The sequence below is a fragment of the Hydra vulgaris genome, chromosome 13, assembly GCF_038396675.1.
Source record: "Hydra vulgaris chromosome 13, alternate assembly HydraT2T_AEP".
NCBI lineage: Eukaryota > Metazoa > Cnidaria > Hydrozoa > Anthoathecata > Hydridae > Hydra > Hydra vulgaris.
Window position 1 is genome coordinate 59,100,001 of NC_088932.1, and position 12,500 is coordinate 59,112,500.

At 28.6% G+C, this 12,500-nt stretch overlaps 1 protein-coding gene across 4 annotated transcripts in view; it reads left to right on the forward strand.

Annotated features, from left to right (window-relative positions):
• Positions 1 to 12,500, forward strand: part of LOC136089252 (uncharacterized) — a 272,660-nt gene that overhangs the window by 148,543 nt on the left and 111,617 nt on the right. The gene's annotated exons all lie outside the window — the stretch shown is intronic.

Below are 12,500 nucleotides of genomic sequence, written 5' to 3' on the forward strand. Positions count from 1 at the left end.
TCCATTTGTCATTCGAGGTAATGGTAATGCCAAATCGTGCTCTTTTTCAGATTTTAAAATGTTAATGTTGGTCAAAGATGCTGCATCAAATATATAGTAATTTTTTTGGGGGTTGTTTATACCCATATGGATCACTTTGCATTTTTTGTAGTTTAGCTTCATGTACCTTTTTTCAGACCATTCCTTGATAGCATTTAAATCAAGTTGAAGTTTTCTGAGCCTGAAGCATCTTTAAAAAGAGCAATAATTTTGCAGTCATCTGTATACAACTTGCAAGGGAAGTAATTGATAACTGATGGCAAATTGTTTATGTAAAGGATGAACAAAGGTGGACCTAAGACACTACCTTGTGGTACACGGCATTTAATCGACTTACGCATTTGTGCAAAGGCATCACGTTAGCAATTTCCAAAGCATTGGGTACAGAACCTTCTTGAAGTGAGCTGTGAAATTATTGTCAGAGGGTACGCTATTGTACTAGCACATTCTTTAAGAACCCACAGTGCACACCGTCTTGATCTGGAGCTTTATATTGATTTGGTTTGCTAAGACTTGAAATTACTTTAACTAATGAATCCACTGCTTCCGAAACAAAGCTTGTGGTTTTATGTTTAAAGTCCGCCATTGGAGAAACAAGATCTTTGTTAACAAAGACAGATTTAAAATTTAAGTTTAAAATATTACTAATCTCAGGACATGAGGTAATAGTATCGTTGTTTGAATCATACATTGCGTTGATTTGATTTTTCATTTTTCGCTCTGATTTTGCATAGCTAAATAGTAGTTTTTGGAATTCATGTATATATATATATATATATATATATATATATATATATATATATATATATATATATATATTTATATATATATATATATATACATATATATATGTATATATATATATATATAAATATATATATATATATAAATATATATATATATATATATATATATATATATATATATATATATATATATATATATATATATATATATATAATATATATATATATATATATATATATGCCCCCTCACCACAACCAAAATAAAAATAATAAGAAAAATAAAGCTATTCACAGTATACTTTTGAAATTCTGTATTTAAGAGAGCTCAAGATTTAAACAATTAAGCCCAACAAAGAAAAAAAAAAACTTCTAGATTTGCGAGAAATGAAAATACAACATCGTAATTAACTTTCCTCAAAAGATTTTTTTCGAATAAAAATATGATACAGTCGTCAGGACAATCCCCTCCTATGGTAGCTCTTACGGAATATTTGACAAAAACTAACTTTCTAAAAGATCTCTCGTCTTCTGTAACAAAAACTAGCACCGTTAAAAAAGATACTAAAAAAATTGCATGTTTGGGGGAAATTTCCTTAAAATCTCTTTGCACATTCCATCCACGGATTAGAGATTTATGGAGATAAATAATAGAATCCGGAGAAAGAAAGTGTCGAGCTTGATAAAGAAATGCAAACTTAGTAAATGCTAATTTTGCAATGAACTCGATATATGTTTTCCAAGAAATATCGGAAGTAAGAGTTAATTCTAGAAGATAAAGGGTAGATGACTCATCGAGTACATTACCTTTTATAAAAATAAATTATTGCGATAACAGTTGACTAAAAAAATTTAGTTTTGTCTGAATTAAAGTTTACCAGCTACTCTGAGTAGAAAAGAGATAGTTTTTGAGCTCAGATGCTCCCTCCAAGCAGTCAGACAGTTTTTTTATACGCATAATTTAATAATGTGTATATAAAATACAGACATTTCTGATTTAATTTTTTACTAACTTTAGTTATATACATTAAAAATTTATTTGACTAATCAACATTAATTAGAGCTAACTAAACACTTTTATAGCTACGTGCAAACTACCTTTTTTTAAAAAAAATGCTATTGCACGTGGTTAAAAATGTGTTTATCAACATTGTACTATATTGCATAAAATATATCTTGAGCTATTATCTCATTAGTAATAAGACATTTGCCCAATATACATAGTAATAATATTACCACAATAAAACTTCTAGCGCTAAAATGAGGATAACAAGGTTTTTTAATGAGTTTATGTTTAAGTGTAAAATGGTTGGCCACTTTTGTAAAAAAAGATATAAAACAAGTCAACACAATATTATGTTGACATACTTTTATATAAAGCTGCTTCATAAAATGGTTTGAAACAGCTTTTTCGCTGCTTTGTGAAACGCCATTTTGTAAGCAGCTTTATAGTGTAAACAGTTTTACACCGTGTAACCAATAAAGCTTACACAGTTTTATGAAATACACCGTTTTAAAAAACGCTTCAAAACTGAAATTATAATTTTGTAATAAGTAAAGTTTTTCTACATCTGATAACTAAAATTTCCTCAGGTATTTATGCAGGATTTAAATTGTTTTAGTAAACTTTTGATGGATGTTAAAGTTTAAAACTAGTTACATGTGTTTTGTTTTGAGTACAAAGAGTAAGAATTGATTGGGATTCCATTTCTTAAGGTACTTTAACTTTCAATTAACGGTGTTTCTTAATTTAACCAGAGTAACAATGTTACTCTAGTCAAATTAAGAAAAAACAAAAAACAAATTTTTAAAACCCAATGCTTTTATATGTTATTAAAACACAAACTTTGTAATCAATTTTTTCTGGTATTACTATTTTTTTTCATTACCATTTCGCTGTATGCGTGTGTAAAGAAACAAAAAAATTCATGAAAAGGCGGGCTTCAACGCTTCAACGAAGTCAACGTTTGACAGTTAACAAAGTCAATGCTTGACAGTCAATGAAGCTCAACACTTAAGAAATCAACGCTTGACTCTAACCCGTCAACGAATTCAACGCTTGAAGCCCGCAGACATCCTGTTTACCAAGTCAACGTTTTATCCAAATAAACTATACGCTCGTATAAGCAGACAGTACAAATAATATACTTATTTCTAAAACAATTCTCATTTTTTCCATACAAGAAATAAAGTTGATTAAATTTAACTAAATTACCTAACTTATTGCAAAACTAGTTATTGAATATTGAATTGTCATCAAGCAAGAGTATGCATGCAAAATTGGAAGAAAATTTATCATGAGTAAGTGACTCAAAAATTGATTACAAGATTTGAGGTTAACAAAAAGGGACGAGGTCCTCGTCTCTGTTGGTTAACAAATTACTAAATCCTCGTCGAGGAGATAACAATAGCATTATGAAATACACCGTTTACACCAAAACGGTGTAAATTTAAACTTTTTGCTTACATAACATTTAAAAAGCACCGTTTGAAGGTACGTACGCACTAAAATGGTGTAATTTCATCTTTTAATTAATAGTGTACATTCTGAAGGTTAATTTTAAGTAAAATTGCGTAAAATAACACCTTTTTATATTTACTACTCCGTTTCATTAAGGTGTAAAACTCGAGTATTTTAAAGTTTTTCTTCGTTTATACCTTATAATTAAACGGTTTAAAACGGTGTAAAAACAGCTTCGCACAGTTTTACACCGTTTTATTAAAAGGTGTAAAAGATAAAAAAATTATCATATGCGATTTTTAAACCTTTTTGAAACAGTATAGTAAATATAAAAAAGTGTTCTTTTACACCATTTTATTATAAATGAACCTTCAGAGTGTGTTTTATACACCAAAACTGTGTAAATATAAACTTTATGCTTAAATAAGTTTCAAAAAACACCGTTTGAGGTTATATTAACATCAAAACGGTTTATTTTACAATTTTTAAATGAGTGCAATGTAGTGTCAGATTTCCACTTAGTACAAATGTTGTCAATCATTAGTTGTAACTTATTACTGCACATTTACCCAATTGACGAAAAAACAGCATGCTGTGTACATATGTGTACACTACTATTTTAAAAGTTCTGCAAAACATATGTGTACACTACTATTTTAAAAGTTCTGGAGTATGTAGTAAGAAATCAATTTACCCAAATTAAAATATTATTTAAAAAAAGATTTTTTCAATTTTTTTTTTCAATTTTTTATTATGCTGTTTATATAAACTACAATTCTCTTATACAAAAAATAAAATATAACTACAATTTTATCAACAAAAAACAGACAGGGGCTCAATGAAGGTATGAGTTGCAAAATACCAACCTAACCTTTTTATAGAGCCCGTACAAGTCATAACACTCATACCATAGCATTTTTTAAATTTTTTAAATATTTATGAATCGTCAATAACTTTATAAATAATAGTAAAGTATTTCATCACTAATCTAATTCTGATGACTTGCCTTTGCAATTTTTTCAGCTAACTATAAGCAAAAATATAGTTCAGAGTTTTATCACTTTAAATCTTAAGAATAATATTTAATGAACATCTTAACTGGAAAAATCATATTGCGCTAATTGAAAGCAAAATTTCTAAAACTATAGACATTATGCATAAAACAAAAACATACTAAGTAAAAAATGTGTAAGAGATTTTTATGACTGGTTTATCCATAGCTACGTAAGCTTTTGTAATATTGCTTGGGCAAGTACTTGCCATTCAGCATTGAAAAATATATTAATTATACAAAAACAAGTCAGTAGAATTATATGTAATGAACATAAATGTGCTTACTACAAGCCAATACTCCGGAATTTAAAGCTCTATATGTCAATGAGTTAAACCTGCTCCAAATCTTTTTATTCCTATATTATTATCAAAACGACATGCTTAAAAAATTCTTTTATAAATGATTTCTAAAAATTAATCATAAATACTTAACGAGATATATCTTTTCAAAGTTTTAACCTACCTCGTTATTTAAAACATCCAATTACCCAATTTTATTTAGAGGACCTAGTCTGTGGAACATAGTTCTTGATAAAAATATGAAAAGTAAGACTTCAATAAATTGTCTTAAAAATTTAGTTAAACAGTATTCACTTTATATAACAGACATAAACATATTTTAACTTCAAAAAATGAAAAAATTCAAATTAAAATCGTTTAATATTTTTGTAACATTATCTCTTATATTATTGCTGTAATTTATTGTTATTTATTTTATAGTAATTTCGTATGAAATTGTTTTATATAATGTTTATTAGTAAAATTGTAGAAATACTTTACTCTGATGTAAGAAAGATGTTTTCTACTTGCTCCTGCTGTTCTTAACTTTTATTTACATTTTATTGATGAAAATGTTATTAAAGAACATTTTAAAGTGTTTATAAATGACAAAAGAACCTTTTAAAGTTTTTATAAATGACGAAAGAACATTTTAAAGTGTTTAGAAATGACGAAAGAACATTTTGAAGTATTTAGAAATGACGAAAGAATATTTTAAAGTGTTTAGAAATGACTAAATAGGTAATAATAATTAAAATAAAAGTATCGAGTAGAGAATAAAGCAAAAAAAAAACTGTAAAAAAGAAGATATATTATTTAAAAATGCAACTAGAGAAAAAAAGAAGATGTATAAATTAAAACTATAAATTTCCTCAATCATTCATAGAGAAGATATGATAATTAATAATACATATATTGAACAAAAAATATATGGTATTTAAAAATGTAAATAGTCGCCAATAGTCGAAAAAAGGAAATACTTAAAAATACAAATCCAGGAGAGAAAAAAAGTGGCTATAAAAACGTCATTTTCAAAAGTTATATTGATATCCTAATAATAAAAACTTGATTTGTACATAGCCGGAAGACATATTGTTTGAAAAATGGATATAGCAAAAGGTGAAAATAAAAGTAAAAGAAAAATTGAAGATGAGAACAGATTATTTTATGGTGATTAAACAGAAATATACGCATTTTTTGAAAAAGAAAATAAATCTATGTGTTTAATTTGCAATACTGAACTAGCTTATAATAAGACATGTAATGTTAAACGTCACTATGAAACAAAACATGTATTTTTATGAGGAATACCCAATAAAATCATGTCATAAAAAAATTAAAATCGAGTTGCTTAAAACAATTATTAAAAATCAGCAATTGAATATTTCATCTTCCAGCAAAGAATCAAATATTACAACAGAAGCAAATTTTATTTTAGCTTGCAATATTGCAAGAAGTAAACATCGATACACCAATGGAGAGTTTGTAAAACAAAATCTTTTAGATTTGATCTCAGTTTTAGATCCTAATGATAGCAAAGTTCAAAGGCTAATTTTAAATATTTCTGTTTCTCGACATACAACTGAAAGAAAAATATCTGAGTTTAGTGTCAAAGTTGAACAGCAATTGTTAAATGACTTAAAGAAATTGTGAAGGATTCAATTTGGCATTGGATGAATCAATAGATATTCAAGACCTTAAATGGCAATATTTGTTAGATATATAACATCAGATGTACTTGTGAAAGAAGAATTGCTAAATTTAGTAGAGTTAAAAGACACAACTTGTGATTTAAAGGAAGCCCTTGCCACAGTTATGATAAAAAACAACGTTCCAAAGAACAAGCTTGTTAGTGTTGCTAAAGATGGTGCAATAGCAATGATTGGAAAACATGTTGGGCTTAATGGTTTACAAAAAACTGATCCAACGTATCCCGAGTTTATCCCAGTTCATTATGTGGTTCATCGATAACATTTAGCAGCAAAACATTTTAATTTTCTAATAATTTTTAAATCAGTGCTAGAGAGTGTAAATTATATTTGATGCAATGCAAAAAATTACAGACATTTTGAAAATTTCATATATTATAGGTTTGTAGAACTATTAGAACCATTTAAATCTTTTTTGCTTGAAAAGCAAAAGACATTTGAAATCTTTCACGATGTGAATTTTTTGCAAGATATTATGTTTTGAACTGATGTAATGCAACATTTACAAAATCTGAACTTGTCACTTAAGGGAAAAGAAAAAAATTTATCTGATCTTTATCAGACTATTTTTAGTTTTCAAAAAACTATTGTTCTATTTCAGAAAGATTTTACTTTAAAAACTTTTAATCGTTTATCTATACGATTATATAACTTTTAATCATTTATATATGATTATAACATAAACATGTTAGTTTTTATATTCAACCTAACTAGTGTTATTTTAGAATAATTGTTTGTGTTGCTTAGAATATCAGCTACAAGCTTAAAACCAAATTTTTAAAAACTTACCAGTAGTGTTCATAATCTTAGTGCCTAATAAATGTATAGTAAATTATGCAAGTTATTTTTCAATAAGAATATTTTAATGGTCTTTTACAAAATAGTTTATGTTATAAAAAGAATTCTTTCTGTTATTTCTAATTTTTTGCCTAATAATGAAAACTTATTTTTAAATTGTAAAATATAAAAGTAATTTGAATTTAATTGAAAATCATTGAAAATTTTGTTTTATTTTGTAGTGATTTATTTGGCATTTTGCCTTTTTTAGTTACTTATGCTAGCAAGTGGTTATAACCAAGTTCATTTTGAATAAAAGCAAGTTTAATTCAAGTAAATTAACATAATCTTTTTCGAAGAAAACTTTTTATGTTATGCTTGTTGTTATTGTGTTAAAGTTATGCTTGCTGTAATTTAAAAAAAAATAATGATTCTGGAGACGCTTTCTCAATTTTAAAAAAAAATGCTTTTCTAATGTGAATAAAATGGAATCAGATTTTTTGTAGCCAGGTTTACATTTAAAGAAAAGATTTTACATTCTTTATTTTAACAAAAACTAAATACTAAACATAAATTTTGTACATATTAAATTTATTTATAAAAGTACACTTTCCATTAAAATACTCTAAATAACAAATAACATTTAGTTTACTGTTTTGAAATATTGTTTTATCATAAAAAAATTTGTCATAATTATTCGTTATAATGGGATCTCTTCACAAGTACAAGTAATGGAAAGATAAGGGTGATAGTAGATTTTACATTTATACAAATAAAAATAAAAAAAAAACCGTTAACACATATATTAAAAAAAAAAAAAAACTATATGGCTCAGAATCCAGAGGTCCATGGCTCGACGTCGGCTTTAGCTCAATATGCGACATTGCACATTGGAACAAATTACTTTCGTTGTCTTTTTTATTAGAATAGCTATATTTATATATAAAATACATAAATAAAGGAATAAACATATAGTAATAGTAATATAGTAATATATTTAAATAAGTCATCGTAGATAAAATGACAAATAATTAAAAACCAAACAAACAAAATTATACAAAAATTTATGGTTTGTGAAATATAAACTTTAAGTAAATAAAAAGCAATTGTTGTTCATAGCAAGTAAGTTGATATCAAAATTGGGAAAAGGAAAAAAAGATTGCTTTCATTTAATTCAAGTTTACATCTATGACAAATAGTATCTAAAAAGCCAATATTTGTAGCTGCTAAAGCACGAATTAATTAATAAACGTGTAGCTCATCTTCAGTAAAAGATTTACTGTTTGCAGCTGGAGAAAAAAAATACTTGTCAATTCTATTCTTAAATGCGTTAACTGACCGAACCTTTTTGCATGCTGACGGCAAGTTATTCCAATCATTGACAATACGATTTGTAAAAAAATTGTGACGAGCATTATTATATGTGAATTCACGCATTAGGACATTGGAAGATGATCTGCGAATTGGTGGATTATGCCAATTGATACTCTCAAAACTGTTTTCTAGCTTAAACTGTTGGATTAAGTGGCCACGTTTCCTGCGAGTTTCCAAAGTAATAAAATTGAGCCGACGACACCTTTCAGCGTAAGTTAATCCTATTAAATCATGAGGTACTTTTGTTGCTTTGCGCTGAATTTTTTCGATTTCTTTGATGTCACCTTTTAAGTACGGACACCATACCGGAATAGCGAATTCCAGGTGCGGCCTAACATACGTAGTGTATAACTTACTCCAAACTTCATATCTCTTGATCTAAATGTCTTTTTTAATAGGCCAAGTATCATACTCGCTTTACGTGTTGCAACCTGTATGTGTTGATTCCATTTTAGATCATTAGATATGAAGATACCAAGGTCCCTCTCAATATCCGTTGCCTCAAGAGTAAGTGATGCATTTCCATCATTCATTACATATTCATGATTACTATTTTCATAACCAAGGTGCATAACTTTACATTTTTGAACATTTAACTCCATCAGCCATTCCTTTGACCATTCTGTGACAATGTTTAAATCATTAGGTAGGATCAGGCAATCAGCATCGTGAAACTCAGGTCTTATTTCTTGTAACAGTTTAGTATCGTCAGCATAGATTTTATGAACTGATTTTAACTTATCCGTTAAGTCATTTACATAAATGATAAATAATGTTGGACCAAGTACAGACCCTTGAGGAACTCCGCTTAGAACATCGGTCCAGTCGCTAGAGTGTTCACCTAAAACAGTTCGCTGTTTTCTACTAATCAAAAATGACTCGATCCATTTTAGAACATTGCCAATAATCCCATATGCTTTCAATTTATGAAGTAGTCTACGGTGAGAAACTTTATCAAACGCTTTCGCGTTTCAAAGTCCAAAAATGCAATATCGACAAAATTTCTTTTACTTAACGCTTTCGTAATGTTGTCGACACTCTCCAATAAGTTAGATGTGCATCCTTTTTTGGACATAAATCCATGTTGATTATGTGAGATGCTGCTCGTTTTTTCAAGATATTTAGTTATCTGTTCCCCGATAATCTTTTCCATTACTTTGCATGGAGCTGATGTGATAGACACTGGTCTGTAATTAGCGGCATCAAGACGACTACCTTTTTTAAACAACGGTGTGACGTGTGACTGTTTCCAAGCTGTAGGTGTTGAGCCTTCGGACAGTGTTTTATTGGAAAGTAAAGTAAGAGGGTAAGTCATTTGAGCTGCGCATTCTTTAAGTACCTTTGGACTAATGTTATCAGCACCAATAGATTTATTCGGGTTCAAACCTTTCAAATAAGCTAGCGTCGCTTCAAAGTTAAAAGTTATATCGCCTTCTTCTTGATAATGCCTTCTCTCAAAAATAGGTAACTGACTACTTTTACTATCATCTACAAAAACTGATTTGAAGTGCTCGTTAAGTCTGTTTGCGATATGTATTCCCTCTGTTAACGTTTCACCTTTTGCATTAGATATAGCACTAATAGATACATGAACGTTCTATGTGTCTTAGCATAAGCTGTACACCCTTTTCCGAATTTCTTTATCTGATTGTAGTTGTTTCAAATACTCGAACACGACGTTTACATGCTTTCTGCACTTGACTTCTTAGTTTCCTATATTCACGAATCAGTGTCGCTGATCGCCAGTTAGTCGCAGATAAGTAATTGCCCAGTTGTTTTTTTTGCTTTATCATAGCCAGTACCTCCTTATTCATCCACGGCGCATTACGGGTGGTATGGACTTTTTTTAACGGAATAAATTGCTTGCTGAGTTTATTATATTTATTGCAGAAAAGATCATAGCACTCATTAGTGTTTTTATTTTCAAATAATTGCTTCCAGTTAGTTTCGATAACCTTTTTACCAAAATTTATAAAGCCACCTTTATTAAAGTCATATTTTTTGTTTGATAAACTAGTCTCATTTTTAGAAAGGACGACATAATCCCAACTCAGGATGCGATGACCTTGTGACGAATTACCTAACGGCAGAGAGCTAGATAAGTTGATTACTCTTGTTGATAAGTCTGTAATAATTAAATCCAAAATGTTTTTTGCTTTACCAATAGATGCTTCGAATGTTGAGAAATCAACTAATTGTTCTAGGTTATGATTAGCCAAAGTATCAAGAAAAACACTTGCTGCACTATTTTGACCACTTAGTAATTCGATCCTGTCATCATCGTGCCATTTGATTTCCGGAAAGTTGAAATCACCTGCTAGTAACATACAACTATACGCTTTTCTATCAACAGCTTGCTTAGCCAATATAATTGTTTTATTTATATCATTTATATTTGATAAAGGTGGTCTATAGACACAACCAATAAGAACAATTTCGTTATCGATTTTAATTTCACACCATATTTGTTCGGAGTTGCTGTTGTTTAAGATCTCTCTTAGATGACGATCAGATACCTCATTCACGACTAGATCACGCTTGATGTAGATAGCAACACCTCCAACGTGACTAATTCGATTTTTCTTTACTAGTGAGTAGTTGTTCAATTGAGAAGCAGATATTTCAGTAAACCATGTCTCAGAAATAAAGATTAAGTCATACATGTTTATGTCACAAAGTGCAGATAATTCGTTCATTTTATCCGGATTAAGGGAAGTTGCGTTATTATCAAAACATCTTAAAAATGTATTTTTAGGTTTAGGTTTAGCAGATTTTATTTTTGTATTTAATGCATTAAAATAAAAATTCGCAGGTAAACACTTTGATTCATTGTGTTTTTGCAATTCTGGCTGCCTGTGCATCTTTCCATTTGATGAAAGGATGCTTTTTACGACCATTGATTTCAACCTTCTGTGAGACATCAATGCATCGCAATTTATCGCTGCGGATGACAAATCTAAAGGGCTTGTCAAGTTTTCCAAGCTTGTCAAGGTCAGAATTAGCTGCTTTTCTTTCTGAGTTTAATTTATTGAATTCACTTGGTTCTGCTGCTGTGCGGTCAGGACGTATAAATATATCTTTAAAATTGCCCGATGCTAATTATTTTGCCAATGCTATAATATGCCGATGCTATAGTTATATAATATAAAAGTAAAATAATAAAAAAAATATTAATTACTTTAGTAAAAGATACGAAATGTTTTTAATGGACAAGCCAACTTTTATCAGCGTAAACATTAAAAATATTACTTTTCAATGCATGTATATGTCGAAAAATTACTTTTTTAGATTTATATTTACAAAATTTATATATAATAACAGTAATGAAAAATTTTGTAGTTATTCTTATTCAAAATATTTATGTTACATAGCTATTTACATACATTTAGTATGAGATTTACATAGTCAAATTTTTGGAGGATTGTTTATCTGATACCTGATAGTAAAGGTGAGTTGCAAAAAAAATTATCAAAAATTGTCTGCTTTCGAGACATAAAAACTAATTATTACATTTCAGTGAAATTGTTTTTAAAAGTCTAAGCGAAAAATGCATTCTTAATTAAAATAATATAGCTTAAAATGAAATACAGTAGCGTAAGGAAGTTGATAAATAAAAAATGCAAAGTAGCGTATTGGAACACATGTCAAACTAACGTGTAAATAACCGCATAAAACTACGCTTAAATTTAATGTTTTTTTAACTAGATATTTTCTCTAATGAACATGTCTTCGCCATTATGACAAATTTTCACCGTGCAATGCTGATATAGATTTTTTGGTATTTTGGCACACTCTGTCCCACTGTACATTGGTAAGGAAGGAGGCATAAGCTTCTACTCAAATTCTCTTCCGCAGTGCTCCGTGATAAGACCAAAAATAAGTACAAATAAACACCTCTTGTTTTGTAAAAGATGCCTATAGTCATTAAAATTTTGCTTTTCATGATACACAGGAGCAAATAAAACTATTTTGCTACAACAATACTACAAACAACTCATCTAATTTTAAAAGATCAAATTTTATCTATGCTCTTACAATATAAGTCAACACTTTTTGTTAAAGTTC